Source organism: Choloepus didactylus, chromosome 9 (assembly GCF_015220235.1).
Source record: "Choloepus didactylus isolate mChoDid1 chromosome 9, mChoDid1.pri, whole genome shotgun sequence".
NCBI lineage: Eukaryota > Metazoa > Chordata > Mammalia > Pilosa > Megalonychidae > Choloepus > Choloepus didactylus.
In genome coordinates this window covers 44,503,294-44,515,403 of record NC_051315.1, presented here as the reverse complement: position 1 = coordinate 44,515,403, position 12,110 = coordinate 44,503,294, and the positions used below count along the sequence as shown (strand labels likewise).

General features: G+C 39.9%; 2 non-coding genes across 2 annotated transcripts; one reads left to right on the top strand and one right to left on the bottom strand.

Moving 5' to 3' along the window:
• The first annotated feature begins 1,171 nt into the window (after positions 1–1,171).
• On the top strand, positions 1,172–1,242 carry TRNAG-GCC. Its single transcript has one exon. It is a non-coding gene; the product is annotated as a tRNA-Gly (tRNA).
• A 296-nt stretch (positions 1,243–1,538) lies between these two features.
• TRNAA-CGC lies at positions 1,539–1,610 on the bottom strand. Its single transcript has one exon. It is a non-coding gene; the product is annotated as a tRNA-Ala (tRNA).
• Between the last annotated feature and the right edge of the window lie 10,500 nt (positions 1,611–12,110).

Sequence of the window (12,110 nt, the reverse complement as noted above, 5' to 3'; positions counted from 1 at the left end):
AAAAGTGTTAAAAAAAATCTTAATGTGGAAGTCCTTCCATTATTTCAGTAGACTTTTATGATCCTTCTCTAATTCCACCCTCCTGTTCTTGGAATATCCTGGCCTGAGTTAACATGTAGTATTTTAAGTGTAAATACAATGGTTTATTCTGTTCTAGGCAGAATACTGTGGTGGCTAAGCAACCAAATATTGAAGACAATACTACATGTGTTCCAGTCTTGCCTATAAGAACCTTGGTTTCCACATTTATTAAGTTGGGGTAATTATAATGCCTACGTCACTGGGATGAAATCCCTGTATAATGTAGTTATATGGCCTGGCACACAGTAATTGCTAGGTTAAATGTTATATGTTATTTTGCATTATTCTTTCTAAAATCCTCTTTGCCCTGACAAAGATCTTGAAAATTGTTCAGAATTTCCCTACCAGATGTGTAAGACTAATGATGTCTAAATGCCAGAATCTTCTACCTTATGTTTAAATGCATTTCCATAAATGTATTTCTTTCAGTTTACTTTGTCTGCCTCACATATCCTTGCTGTATCCTTTGCAATTTCATCCTTCCGTGGAAACCAAGGGCAAAGAATCTGACTCATACTTTTAGAGTTGAAAGGGGTCCCAATATCAAGTTATTAACAAATGAAGGGGCATCTTAGAGAAATTAGGTCACTTGGTAGAAGTCAGTAATGCTTCAAAGTTCCCTGTGTCAATCACACAGCTCCAATTTACCCTTATAATTGGTATCAGGGCCCAGGTACCCCTTCCCCACTCCCCAGTCCCTGCCCCCAATCCCAGCCAAATCTCCATCATGTATTTGTCCGAATAGCTAAGACGATAAAAGAAAAAAAATGAGAATGGGGGTGTTTGTTCTAAATCATCTAAATGTCTGAAGATCAGGATTGGTGACTGCGTAATTGTGTACAGACAAAACAAAATTTTCATTTGCCTCCTCCTTCAAGGAGAGTTTCAGAACAATTTCCTTATAAAGTTCAACAGAAGTTAATATGAGGCTAGTTTATGTAAATTCTGTTTTCCAATATGTTATATAATTGTTTATTTTTAAATGCCATTGTTTTCTCTGGTTTTGAAGACATCAATAAAATTACCAACAGAAAACCATTACTCACAGATAATGTCTTTTAAAAAGAAACGAAAGCTTTTCTTCCCAGAAGCATTGGTGGTTCAGTGGTAGAATTCTCGCCTGCCACGCGGGAGGCCCGGGTTCGATTCCCGGCCAATGCATGAGTAACCTTTTCATTTTCTTCCATACAAAAACAAGTTCAATACCGCTGTCTGTACGTAAGTTCTATGCATATAAGAGACTGGGAATTATGACTAATTTACTTAGAGAAATCGAGAGGACGGTTTCTCCGTTCTTCGTTATGGTTTCGACTTTCCTCTTGGATGGTTCTAGAAAGCTCCATAGTTTGTGAGACTTTCAAAAGGAATGTATAATTATACAAATCTGAAGGTTTGGTGTTCTGAGATTTGAAGACCAAAAAAAAAAAAAAAAACAAAAAACCCTTCCTATGGCTGTTTGGAGATGCCGGGGATTGAACCCGGGACCTCACACATGCGAAGCGCGCGCTCTACCACTGAGCTACATCCCCCAGCCGGTCGACGACTTTCTGATGTCGATACTCATTCCGTTTGATTAGCTTTAGTCAAATTTCTGTAGGGAGATTTCGGGAGTTTATTGTGTTGGGCGCTTCTTAAGTGCTTTTCGCCCCTTCCCGCCTACCCTACCGCACTCCTCTGCCGGTCACACAGCGCACGCTGAAGAAACCGGACGCTGCGGTGCGTCCGACGGGCGTCTCCGCCTATCCTTGGATCTTCGGCGCCCACCGAGGGCCCAGCAAGTGAGACGCACCGCTAGCAACGCCCCTGTTTCCCAAAGGGACCCGCACATTAAGAAGAGTGGTGGAGGCCGTCTATTCGAGCCCGTAAAGCTTCTTTTGGATTTATCCAAGGCACCGCCCTCCACCCCAAAAGAAACTCACATTTCAGAAAATCGATCCATTCACGCCGAATCTTCGTGGTGGGTTATGGTGGTGGTGGTGGTGGGGGGTCATGGAATTGAAAAAGATTTCATAACATGCTCTATACTTCTATGGGCTCAGACTGAAAGAAAATGACTGCCAACCCCTTTGCAGCTTAATCATATAAAATTATTATAAAAATGGGGGCGAGGAACTTGCTCAAGATAGATTTTTCTGTTTGGTACTTAAACCTTGGGGCAATCTGACTGATTTATATGTTATGATGGTAATGTGAATCCCCGAACCCTCCCTAACCACTAATCCTACCCCCAGCCCCAGTAAGAAACGTACCCTGATTCTTGTTCCCTTGGAAATTGCTTCGCTACAGTTGGTTGAATGCTAGGTAATATGATGCACTAACTTGCGTTACACGGAGATGGGCCGTGGGTGACCTTTCTGGGTGCGTTTTAGCTGATACCTCCCCAGGCAGGCGAGGGCTGGGTGGTAGAAGCCTCAGACAACCCTGATGGGAGTAGGGGAGAGATTTGGGGTTAGGAACACAGGGTTACTTCCAGCCGACTTCTAAGGCTGACTCCGACACGTAGCAAAACGAGGGCCTGGAGTTCCCACTGTTTGCAATTCTGCAAGGCACCCAAATAAATGAAATAAAGGGTCGGCAGCCAAAAGCAAGAGCAGAAAATAGAAGTTTCAAACTCATTCTGGGTAAACCACAGCTTTTATAATCAATTCCTGGATTTAAAACACAAAACAAAAAGAATTGTGTCTGCTTACAGTAATTTAAACATATAACGGCTCATAATCAGATTTTGTTCTTAACCAGAGCAAGCCACATGCCCATCTAATGATACAACTACAATACAGAATTTAAAGAGAAAAAAAATCCATGTCAGAGGACAGTCATTAAAGATATCTGCTCCACCCAGAGTCCACGCTTATCTCTAGGAATTGTGTTACAGTGGAAACACTACAGGAATCAGTCATTCAGTGCTGGAACAACTGGGGGGGGGGTGAGGGGGGGACGGGAAGAAAAAAGAAAAAGATTTGCTCCAAGCTGGATCATTTCCAAATGAACCCCTGCACTCCATCCTGAGGCACTAAATAGGAACATCTCCAATTTATTCTGAATAAGGAATCAGAGGGGCACAGCCCTTTCCTTACACCAATGTTTTCGCCAATGCAAGTTACAACTGTAGTGTTGACTTAATTGTGAAGGAAGCAAGTTTTGCCTCTGGTGACCTTGCTTTGATACTTTCTTTAGTCCCCTTTCACGTTTTATCGCTGATTTCTCCATCACCTGAAGCATTCCCTTTCTGAGCCTTCTTTTTCAGGCAAAGCTGAAATCCCAGAGCTAAACCTAGCCCTTCATTAATGCCCACTTGTCCTACCCTATGAGCCAAGGCCTAAATACATCATCTGAAGAACAACATGAACTCCAACTCTTTTTTCTTTTTAAATATATTTTTTATTGTGAAATTTAACATATATACAGAGTAGTGATAACTTTCAAAGTACAATTTAACAAGTAGTTAGCAAATTTCGAACAGTATTATGGGTTATGGTTCCACAATTTCAGTTATTTCCTTATTGTGATATATAACATATATACAGAAAGGTGATAAATTTCAAAGCACAATTTAACAAATGGTTATATAGGTAATTTCAAAGAATGTTATGGGTTACAGATTCACCATTTCAGTTATTTCCTTCTAGCTATTCTAATACCCTAGCATTATATATATATAAAGATTCAGTATTCATAATCCTCTGTTAAATTCTTTCTTGTCTGTTACTACTCCTTCCTCTCATTTAATCACTTTCTTGATCTTCAGGGGTGTCTAAGCAGTTCATGTTGAACTAACTTGTTCATGTTGAAAAGGGGTGTCGACATTTTGAGGAAGGCAACTGCATCAGGTTGATGTTCTTAAAGAGGCTGTTGCCTCTGGGTTTTAGGACTTGACTGGCATAGGAACATTCTGGTGGATTTAAGTTTCTGAGAGATAAAACTTAGTGAGTGAATCTTTTATAGAGTCTCAGATAGGGACCTAAATATTTCAGGACTACTGTTGGTTAGGGCTTGGCATACTGTGGCCATTTGGGATGTCTGGCTGGAGCTTGCTTAAGAGTAACCTCCAGGATAGCCTCTTGACTCCACTTGAAATCTCTTAGCCACTGTAGCCTTATTTTGTTATGTTTCTTTCCCCCCTTTTGATCAAGAAGGCATTTTCAATCCCTCGATGCCAGGACCAGGCTCATTCCTGGGAGTTATGTCCTACATTGCCAGGGAGATTCACTCCCCTGGGAGTCATGTCCCAAGTAGGGGGGAGGTTAATGAATTTATTTGCCGGGTTGGGCTTAGAGAGAGAAAGCCCACATATGAGCAAAAAAGAGGTTCTCTGGAGGTTCCTCTTAGCCATATTTATAGGAAGGCCTAGCCTCCCTTTTACAGCCATAAGTTTCACAAGAGCAAGCCTCAAGTTCGAGGGCCTGATTTATTAAGTAGGGGGTTCCTAATTTCACATAGCAATAACTGTCCAATCATTATCTCCAGCTCTAAAGCCAATGGTAGGTGTAAAATGATTTAATGGCTTGCTTTAACCCAAAAGAAAGGATCTAATGTAGTAGGCTTTTTCAGCCACTATGGTTGATGGGAGAGAATAAACAGGAGGCACACTTTTGGAGTACAGGGACTTTCAGCAAAACTGAGATCAGATATATTCTCGATGCACATAAAACTGCCCCAGTACTACCTGTAGATGAAAAGAGGATGACAAAATGTCCAAGATTATGGACATCAAAAATCTCCAACTTTGTCTTCTGCTTTCCCCACTTCTCTCTTGATTAGGGACAAATTTCCCCCATTCTCAGTCCCTCCTAACCCTCCATCTCACACACACATCATTTAAAGGGTTGACCTTAGGCTCTCCTTTGAGGCAGGTGACATTTATCACTGGCACTTTTCCACCTTCCCTCTCAAATTTCCTGCTTTACTTCTTGATATCTTTGTTCAGCAGGTGTTGATCATCCATCCCTCAGAGATATTTATCCCCAGGCCAAGCAGTGGTTCTTAGTGCTGACTGTACATTAGAATCACTGGGGGAGACTTTGAAAATTCCTAATACTTGCTTGAGCCTAATGCTAGACCAATTAAACCAGGCTCTCTAGGGATTGGGTTCAGTATTACTAGTCCAGTGGTTCCCAACCTTGTATGCACATTGGAAATACCTGGAAAGCTTTAAAAAACTACTGATGCTTGGGTCCCATCCCCAGAGATAATGTTTCAATTGGTCTGAGGAGGTCTGGGCATGGAGTTTTAGAAGACTCTTCAGGTGATTCTAATGTAAAGCCAAGGTATAGAATTTGAATCTATACTTGCTCAAGTTCTTTACCCAGTTGTATAAACAGCTGAGGATGCCATAATTCTTAAAGTGGAGGGCTCATTGCCCAGAGCCCCCCACTCTCAGGAATTAGTGTTGCTAGAGGTTGAAAGAAACTGACTCATTCCAACTTGTCCTCCAGTGGAGGAGGTGTTCAAATGCTAAAAACAAGCATTTCTAAACCTCATATATTCTGTCTCCTCCATCCCATCCCCTATTACATGAATGCATTCCTCAAGTGGGGTGTCCTTGCTCATTTGCTTGCCATTAAAAAGTCTCAAGAAGAGGCTACAAGTGGGGTGAGGAGAAAAATCTGTACCTGGTACCTAGAAATGCCCAGTGCTTGTGGCTTCCTAGGTGAAAAACGACTGGATTGCTTTACTCAACACCTACAGAAATAAGCAGCTCTTTCAAATACATTATTTTGCTCCTCTGGGTCATAAATATTAATAATTCTTTATCACCACAGTTAATTATCATTCATAACAACCTGAGGGTCAAAAAAGCTTCAGTTGCATTTAATTTAGAGAAAGTTAACAAACATTACTCTCTTCAATAAGTATCCCAAAGTGAAAAATTATAGCGGGCATAATTTGCATTTAGAATTAGAAGTATTTATTGAACAGTAAGCTAGATGCTACTTGGAAAGATGCAAATTCTATAATTTAGATTCTGGTTACAAATAGATGGAAACAGAAGGAGGTACATATTTAAGATGACATTTAAGAGGGAAGAGATGTTACAAAAAGCCCATACTTCTGGAAACTGTCAATGGTCAGTCAGTTTAAAAAATGTATTTTAAGACTGGATGAAGGAAAAAAAAAATAGCTATCTATATGAGGTATGAAATATTTTTCCAAATGTGTATGATATGCCCAACCACAAAGAGTTTCTATGGTCTAATGGTACTAGCTCATTCACAAAAGTGGGAAATTGGATATGGATTTTCCTAAGGTAGTCTCTAAGATCTTGTTTTGTCAACCAGCTAGCCCCCTGAGATTAGGTATTGTAGTTTGCTTTATATGAATTTCCTTTAAAACCAAACACTCACTGGGACCTCAATTGGCCTATGGTACACGCTGGCTCACAATTTCATATGGGTGATTGGTTAAAAAAAAAAAAAAAAAGACATTTAAGGGTAAGTGGGCATAAGGAATTGTATTGGGATGATGTGTTGGATTGAATTGTGTACCCCAGTTTGGACATGTTCTTGTTCTTGGTCCACATTCTGGTGGATGTGGGCCCATTGTAAAGAAAATGTTACTTCAATTAAGGTGTGGCCCCATTGAATCAGATTGGCCTTTAATCCAGAATACCAGAGTCCTTTATAGGCAGCCAAGAGAGGCTGCCATATGCATTGCCATGTGACAGAAAAGCCAAGGACCAAAGATCACCAGCAGCCAGACCCAGAATGCCGCAGTCTTCTGGACAAAAACATCATCTTGACACCTTGATTTTTTACTTCTCCCAGCCTTCAAACTGTGAGCCAATAAATTTCTGTTGTTTAAGCCAACTAGTTGCATGGTATTTGTTCTAGCAGCCAGGAAAGTAAAACAGGTAATGAGAATGTTCTAAAACTGCTTTTTTTTTATGGTGATAGTTGCACAACTTGGTAAACTTACTAAAAATCTCTTCACTGAGCACATAAAATAGGTGAATTTTATGATTTGTAAATCATAATAAAGTAAACCAAAAAAAAAAAAAAAAAGAAAGAAAAGAAAAAGGGGTATTTAAGGAGATGGAATGAGTTAAAAATAGATTGGGTTTAAACTGACAATGAGAAGCTACACTTACAGACTGAATAGGTAACTGTAAAGAAAAAAAAAGATACACCAAAGAGGGAAAGTGGAGGATGAAATCGAAGAGAAAATTACTTCCTGTGAATGTAGAATGAAAGGAACAAATAGTTGTTACAGAGATAGGGAAACCACTAACAGGGATATGCAAATAATAGTTACAGGAATAGAGAGTGCTTATTATGTGTAGAGTGCAAAGTTAGACACATGGGGACACAAAGATAAATTTCAACACATGATAAATTATACAGTGCGGTTTTGCATGGAGTATTGAAGGCAGAAACAAAGACGCAAGGACACTGTAACTTCTCCAAGTTCACCCAGTCACATATATTGAAAGCAGAAGCAAAACCAAGGTTATCTGACACTTAAATCTATACTCTGGGCTACATTATTGGTGTAAGTCTGAAGAAATGCTTTCCAAGTCTGTGCCAAAGACTGCTGCTTATTCTGAATATCTGTTCACCCTTCTATGCTTATAGAACCCCCCCCCCTTGACTTTTAGCTGGACACATGGCCACCAGGTATAATGATGACATTTCCTACCCTCCAAGCAGTGAAAAGGCACATCTCCTTCCTTTAAGGACATATTCCAGAAGTTGTGAACATCACTTCCCCTCATATCTCATTAGCCAAAACTGAGTCTTATGGCTAAATCTAGCTGCAAAATGAGGGTTGGAGCACCATTTGAAACTTAAAGAGGAAGGCCACACTTGTGGCCATAAGGAAACACTTTTTCTCTCTGTTACTCCTCTATGTTAGCTATCGATAGCCTTGAAAGTTTGTTAAAGTCCCAACCTCTGGTCCTGTGGGTGTGAACCCGTTTGTAAATAGGACCTTTGAAGATGTTGTTAGTTAAGGTGTGCTCAAACTGAAATGAGGATGGGCCTTAACCCAACATGGCTGAAGTTTTTATAAGGAAAAAAATGGGATACAGATGACAAGCCACAGGGAGCAACCAGAAGCTGGAAGTCAACAGAACCTGGAAGAGAAAGAAGACTCTATTATGTACATCGCCATGTGACAGAAAAGCCAAGGACCAAGGATTGCCAGCAGCCAACCCCAGTCTTCGGGAAGAAAGCATTGCCTCGCTGACACCTCAGTTTTGGACTTCGAGCCTCAACACTGAGCCAATACATTCCATTATTAAGTGATAGTGATACTTGTTTTAGAATCTGGGAAACTAAACCAATATGCTATGCAATTCACAGTCATTCTCTCTGGGAAGTTTTCTTTTCATTCTTACATTGAAAGAGTTATTTCATGCTCTTTATTTTTTAATACCTACCTTAAAGAAACTATTTCTTTTGAAGCTTGAAATGAATTTGCCTGGAAAGTAGTGTGATCCAAGAAAGGAAAAGAGACACAAATACCTGTAAATCAAAGGTGAGTTTGCAAATTAGAAAAGTCTCTTTCTTCTTTTCTGGTCCCCCAAATCATATTTATTCATTTACCCATTCAATTATTCAGAGAATATCTATTGAGCACCTACCGTATACCAGGTACAATACTTGAGGCTGGGAATAAAAAAGTGACAAAGTTAGTGCTATCTGCGTCGTGACAGCACTTAGGGTCAAAGGGAGAGGCTATCAAGTAACAAGAAAGTATCAACAGTGCAATAAGGGCTATGGTTGGAGAAGCTAAGAGTTCCATGTGAGAAAACAGGAGAAACACCTAATCCACACTTAGGGGATCAGGGAAGACTTCTGGGTAGATGTGAAGTGTGAGTAGCAGTTAGCTTTTTGAGGATGAATGGGGATAAGGAGGATACATAAGGATATCCTAAACAGAAGTAACAGGATATGCAATGACCCAGAAGCCAAACAGATCATGATGGGTTTAGGACCAAAATCAAATTTAGTGGTTGGGAGAGGGGCAACTTATGTTATGGGATGAGAAGGAAGAGATTAGGAAAGTGAGCAGGGTCCAATTTATGTAGGGCTTTGTAACTATCTTAAGAATTTATAGTACTGTGAGAGACCATGCAGGGTTCCACAGAGGAAAACAACATGGGATTTTATTTTTAGACAAAACATTTTTACTGTAGTATATAGAACACATGAGAGGGGGCTCTGACAGGAAACAAGGAGACCGCTGGAAGCTTCCTCCTGGTATTCATGAAAGAGATGACAGAGTTGGGCAAAAGATGATGATTTAGAGCTGCACTGTCCCTTGTGCTGGCCACTAGCAACATGTGGGTTTTGAACACTTGAAATGTAGCTAATGCAAATTGAGAATATAAAATATTTCAATAATTTTTAATACTGATTTCATGTTGAAATGACCACATTCTTTGATGTATTGGATTAAATAAAACGTATTAAAATGAATTTTATTATTTTTGTTTAAGTTTCTATTATGGCTACTAGAAAATTTAAACTTTTACATTTGTAGCTCACATTGTATTGCTATTGGACAACACTTATCTAGAGCTTTGGCACTTGAAATGGAGAAAGGTGGATGAATAGATATTGAGGAGAAGAGTCTGAGATGACTTGTATATCAGTTAGTATGGGGGATATAGATTTGTTGATAGCAAATTCAAGAGGTTCCTGTGGAAAAAACCTTCTATTTTCAATGCAGAGAGTTCATCTGCCTGACCTTAAAGTGCCAAAGCACTAGGTTAAATATTTGAAGAAAGTAGAAAATTCTAAAAGAGCTGGTTGGATTTCTAGGCAGCATTGAAATCCAGGTAAGATTGGAGAGAGGAATGTACAGAGCCACTGATCCAGCTATAGGCTCACAGAAAGGGGAAGGCCAGTTTGCCCGGGCAGAGATTCCGTGACGTGTCTAGCAAAAGGACAATGGGGCCAGAAGTTTGAGAACTGCCAAGAGTATGAGTGTGGCAACCCGTGGCCTTAGCAAAACAGGCCTGCAGATCTTTGGTGCACAGCAGTCTGCATGACCTAGGCAACTAAATGTTTAACCTATTGTCTCTCTAAGCCAGTAAAGAGAAAAGGGGTAAATTGACCTTAAAATGTAACTTTATGGGAAGCAGGCAGGAAGTGAGGGGCTCTTAGTTTCACAAAAAGAGCAAAATGTAATTGTTCAAGTGTTATTCTAGTCCTTCCTGCACCACCCCCAGGTCAGAGTGACCTGTTCCTGCATCTATGCTCCCCCCACCCTTAGGAAGGCCTTTGTCTTAAACGCTTACAAAAGGGTTTCTGTCCTCTTTGCATCACTCGGTCGTCTTCCCTGTGAACGCAATGCCTGCCCTGCCTGAGAGAGCCGTCATGATCTCTCCACAACTTCTCACCCTGTAAGTAAGCCCTGAATAAAAGTTCATGTATCAGAAAATGCTCGTTGTCTTCTTTGGCCTTTGAACTAGCATGGCCCTCTTGGGCTGTGACAATGAGTGAAGAGATGAATATAAAATAAAAAATGGGAAGGGAAGAAGTAAAGAGAGGAAAGTCTGGCCAGGATGCTTGAGGAATTCCATGAGGTCAAATACATGAGAAAGCTGTGGCTGAAGGGATGTTTGGAATTATTATTCCAAAGATAGGGAGGTTTGTGATGACAGGGCCCAGGAGTGGATACCTCAAGGGGAGTGGAGGTGAAGTTTATTAAAAATGGAGAAGTCAAGGAACTGAGAAGCCTGAGACATAATTTAAATCACCTCAGGAGGATTTGGGTGGAGGGTTTGGGAAGAGCAGGCATGAGGCAGATGCGTAAGTCTTCAACAGATGAGATGGAGAGGGGGATTACGGTGGCAAGAGGGAGGCAGATTTGCAGCATAGTAAATATCCCATAAATAGTTTGACAGTTCACATACAAATTAATAAATGATTCTATTTGTAAATTTACTTCCATCCTTCTCTCTACAAACACACAGAGACACATAGTTGTATACTCTTTCTCTCTCTCCCAACACACACACTCACATATGCAACCCCTCTGACATAGGTGAACTGGTTTTTAGACAAAAACTATGTTGCAGAGAATTTGGAAGAAATGCATCAAATTGTGCATTTTCTTTTTGTGCTACAGATAGTTAAAAAAGATGGAGAGTTTTCTAGCACCATTAACAATAATAGAAACTTCATAAATGTGCTCAAACAATAGCTTCTAAAGGCTAGGGGGCAGTCCATGCTTGTACATGCTGAAGAAGCAATTTTAAAGACCAATTCTGATAGTGGAAGAGTGCTGAACTAGGAGTCAGAAGACCTAGTTTCCAAGTTTCACTGGTCAGTTATTCAGTTGTGTATTGTTGAGCAAGACATTTAACCTTGCTTGGATCTCTATCTCCCTATCTCAGAAGACAGGTGGATTTTAAACTCCTGAAACTCAAGGGGTCTTTACAAGGACTCATTAAGAAGATGGCCAGAATTTTCCTATGAGGTTTAAGTGCTCATCTAAATTATCTGAGAAGACTACTGACCTAGATTTAGTGAAGTTTTGTTTTTGGTTTTGTTTTTGTTTTTTTAATCACAGCCCTTACAATGCTAATAATATTCACATTCATAATGGGATATTAGGATTTGTTCATATTATGATTTCTGAAGGATGTTGACTTGTTTATGGATTATTCTTGAATGTTGTGGGATTGTTTCTGTTGCAAAGGGGGAATTCCAAGGTATATCATCTCTTTTAGATTTCCTTAATAGTGTGGACCTTGGGTCGTCCTATTGGAAGCACCCGAAAAGTGTTTGTTTAAAAATGCAGTTTCCTAGACCTAGCACCTAGAGATTCTGCCCTTAGGGCTGAGACATGAGAATCTGTGTTTTAGACAACATTCCTAATTTACATTAAATTTTTTATAACAACTTTATTGATATATAATTCACATACCATACAACTCACTCATTTTAAAATGTATAAGTCAGTGTTTTTTAGTTTATTCCCAAAGTTGTGCAATAATCACCACAAAATTTGAGAACTACTGGTTAGGTAAAAGTTTTATGGCAGCTAAGGCTGCTCTGTGGTAAATGTATAAAGAATCC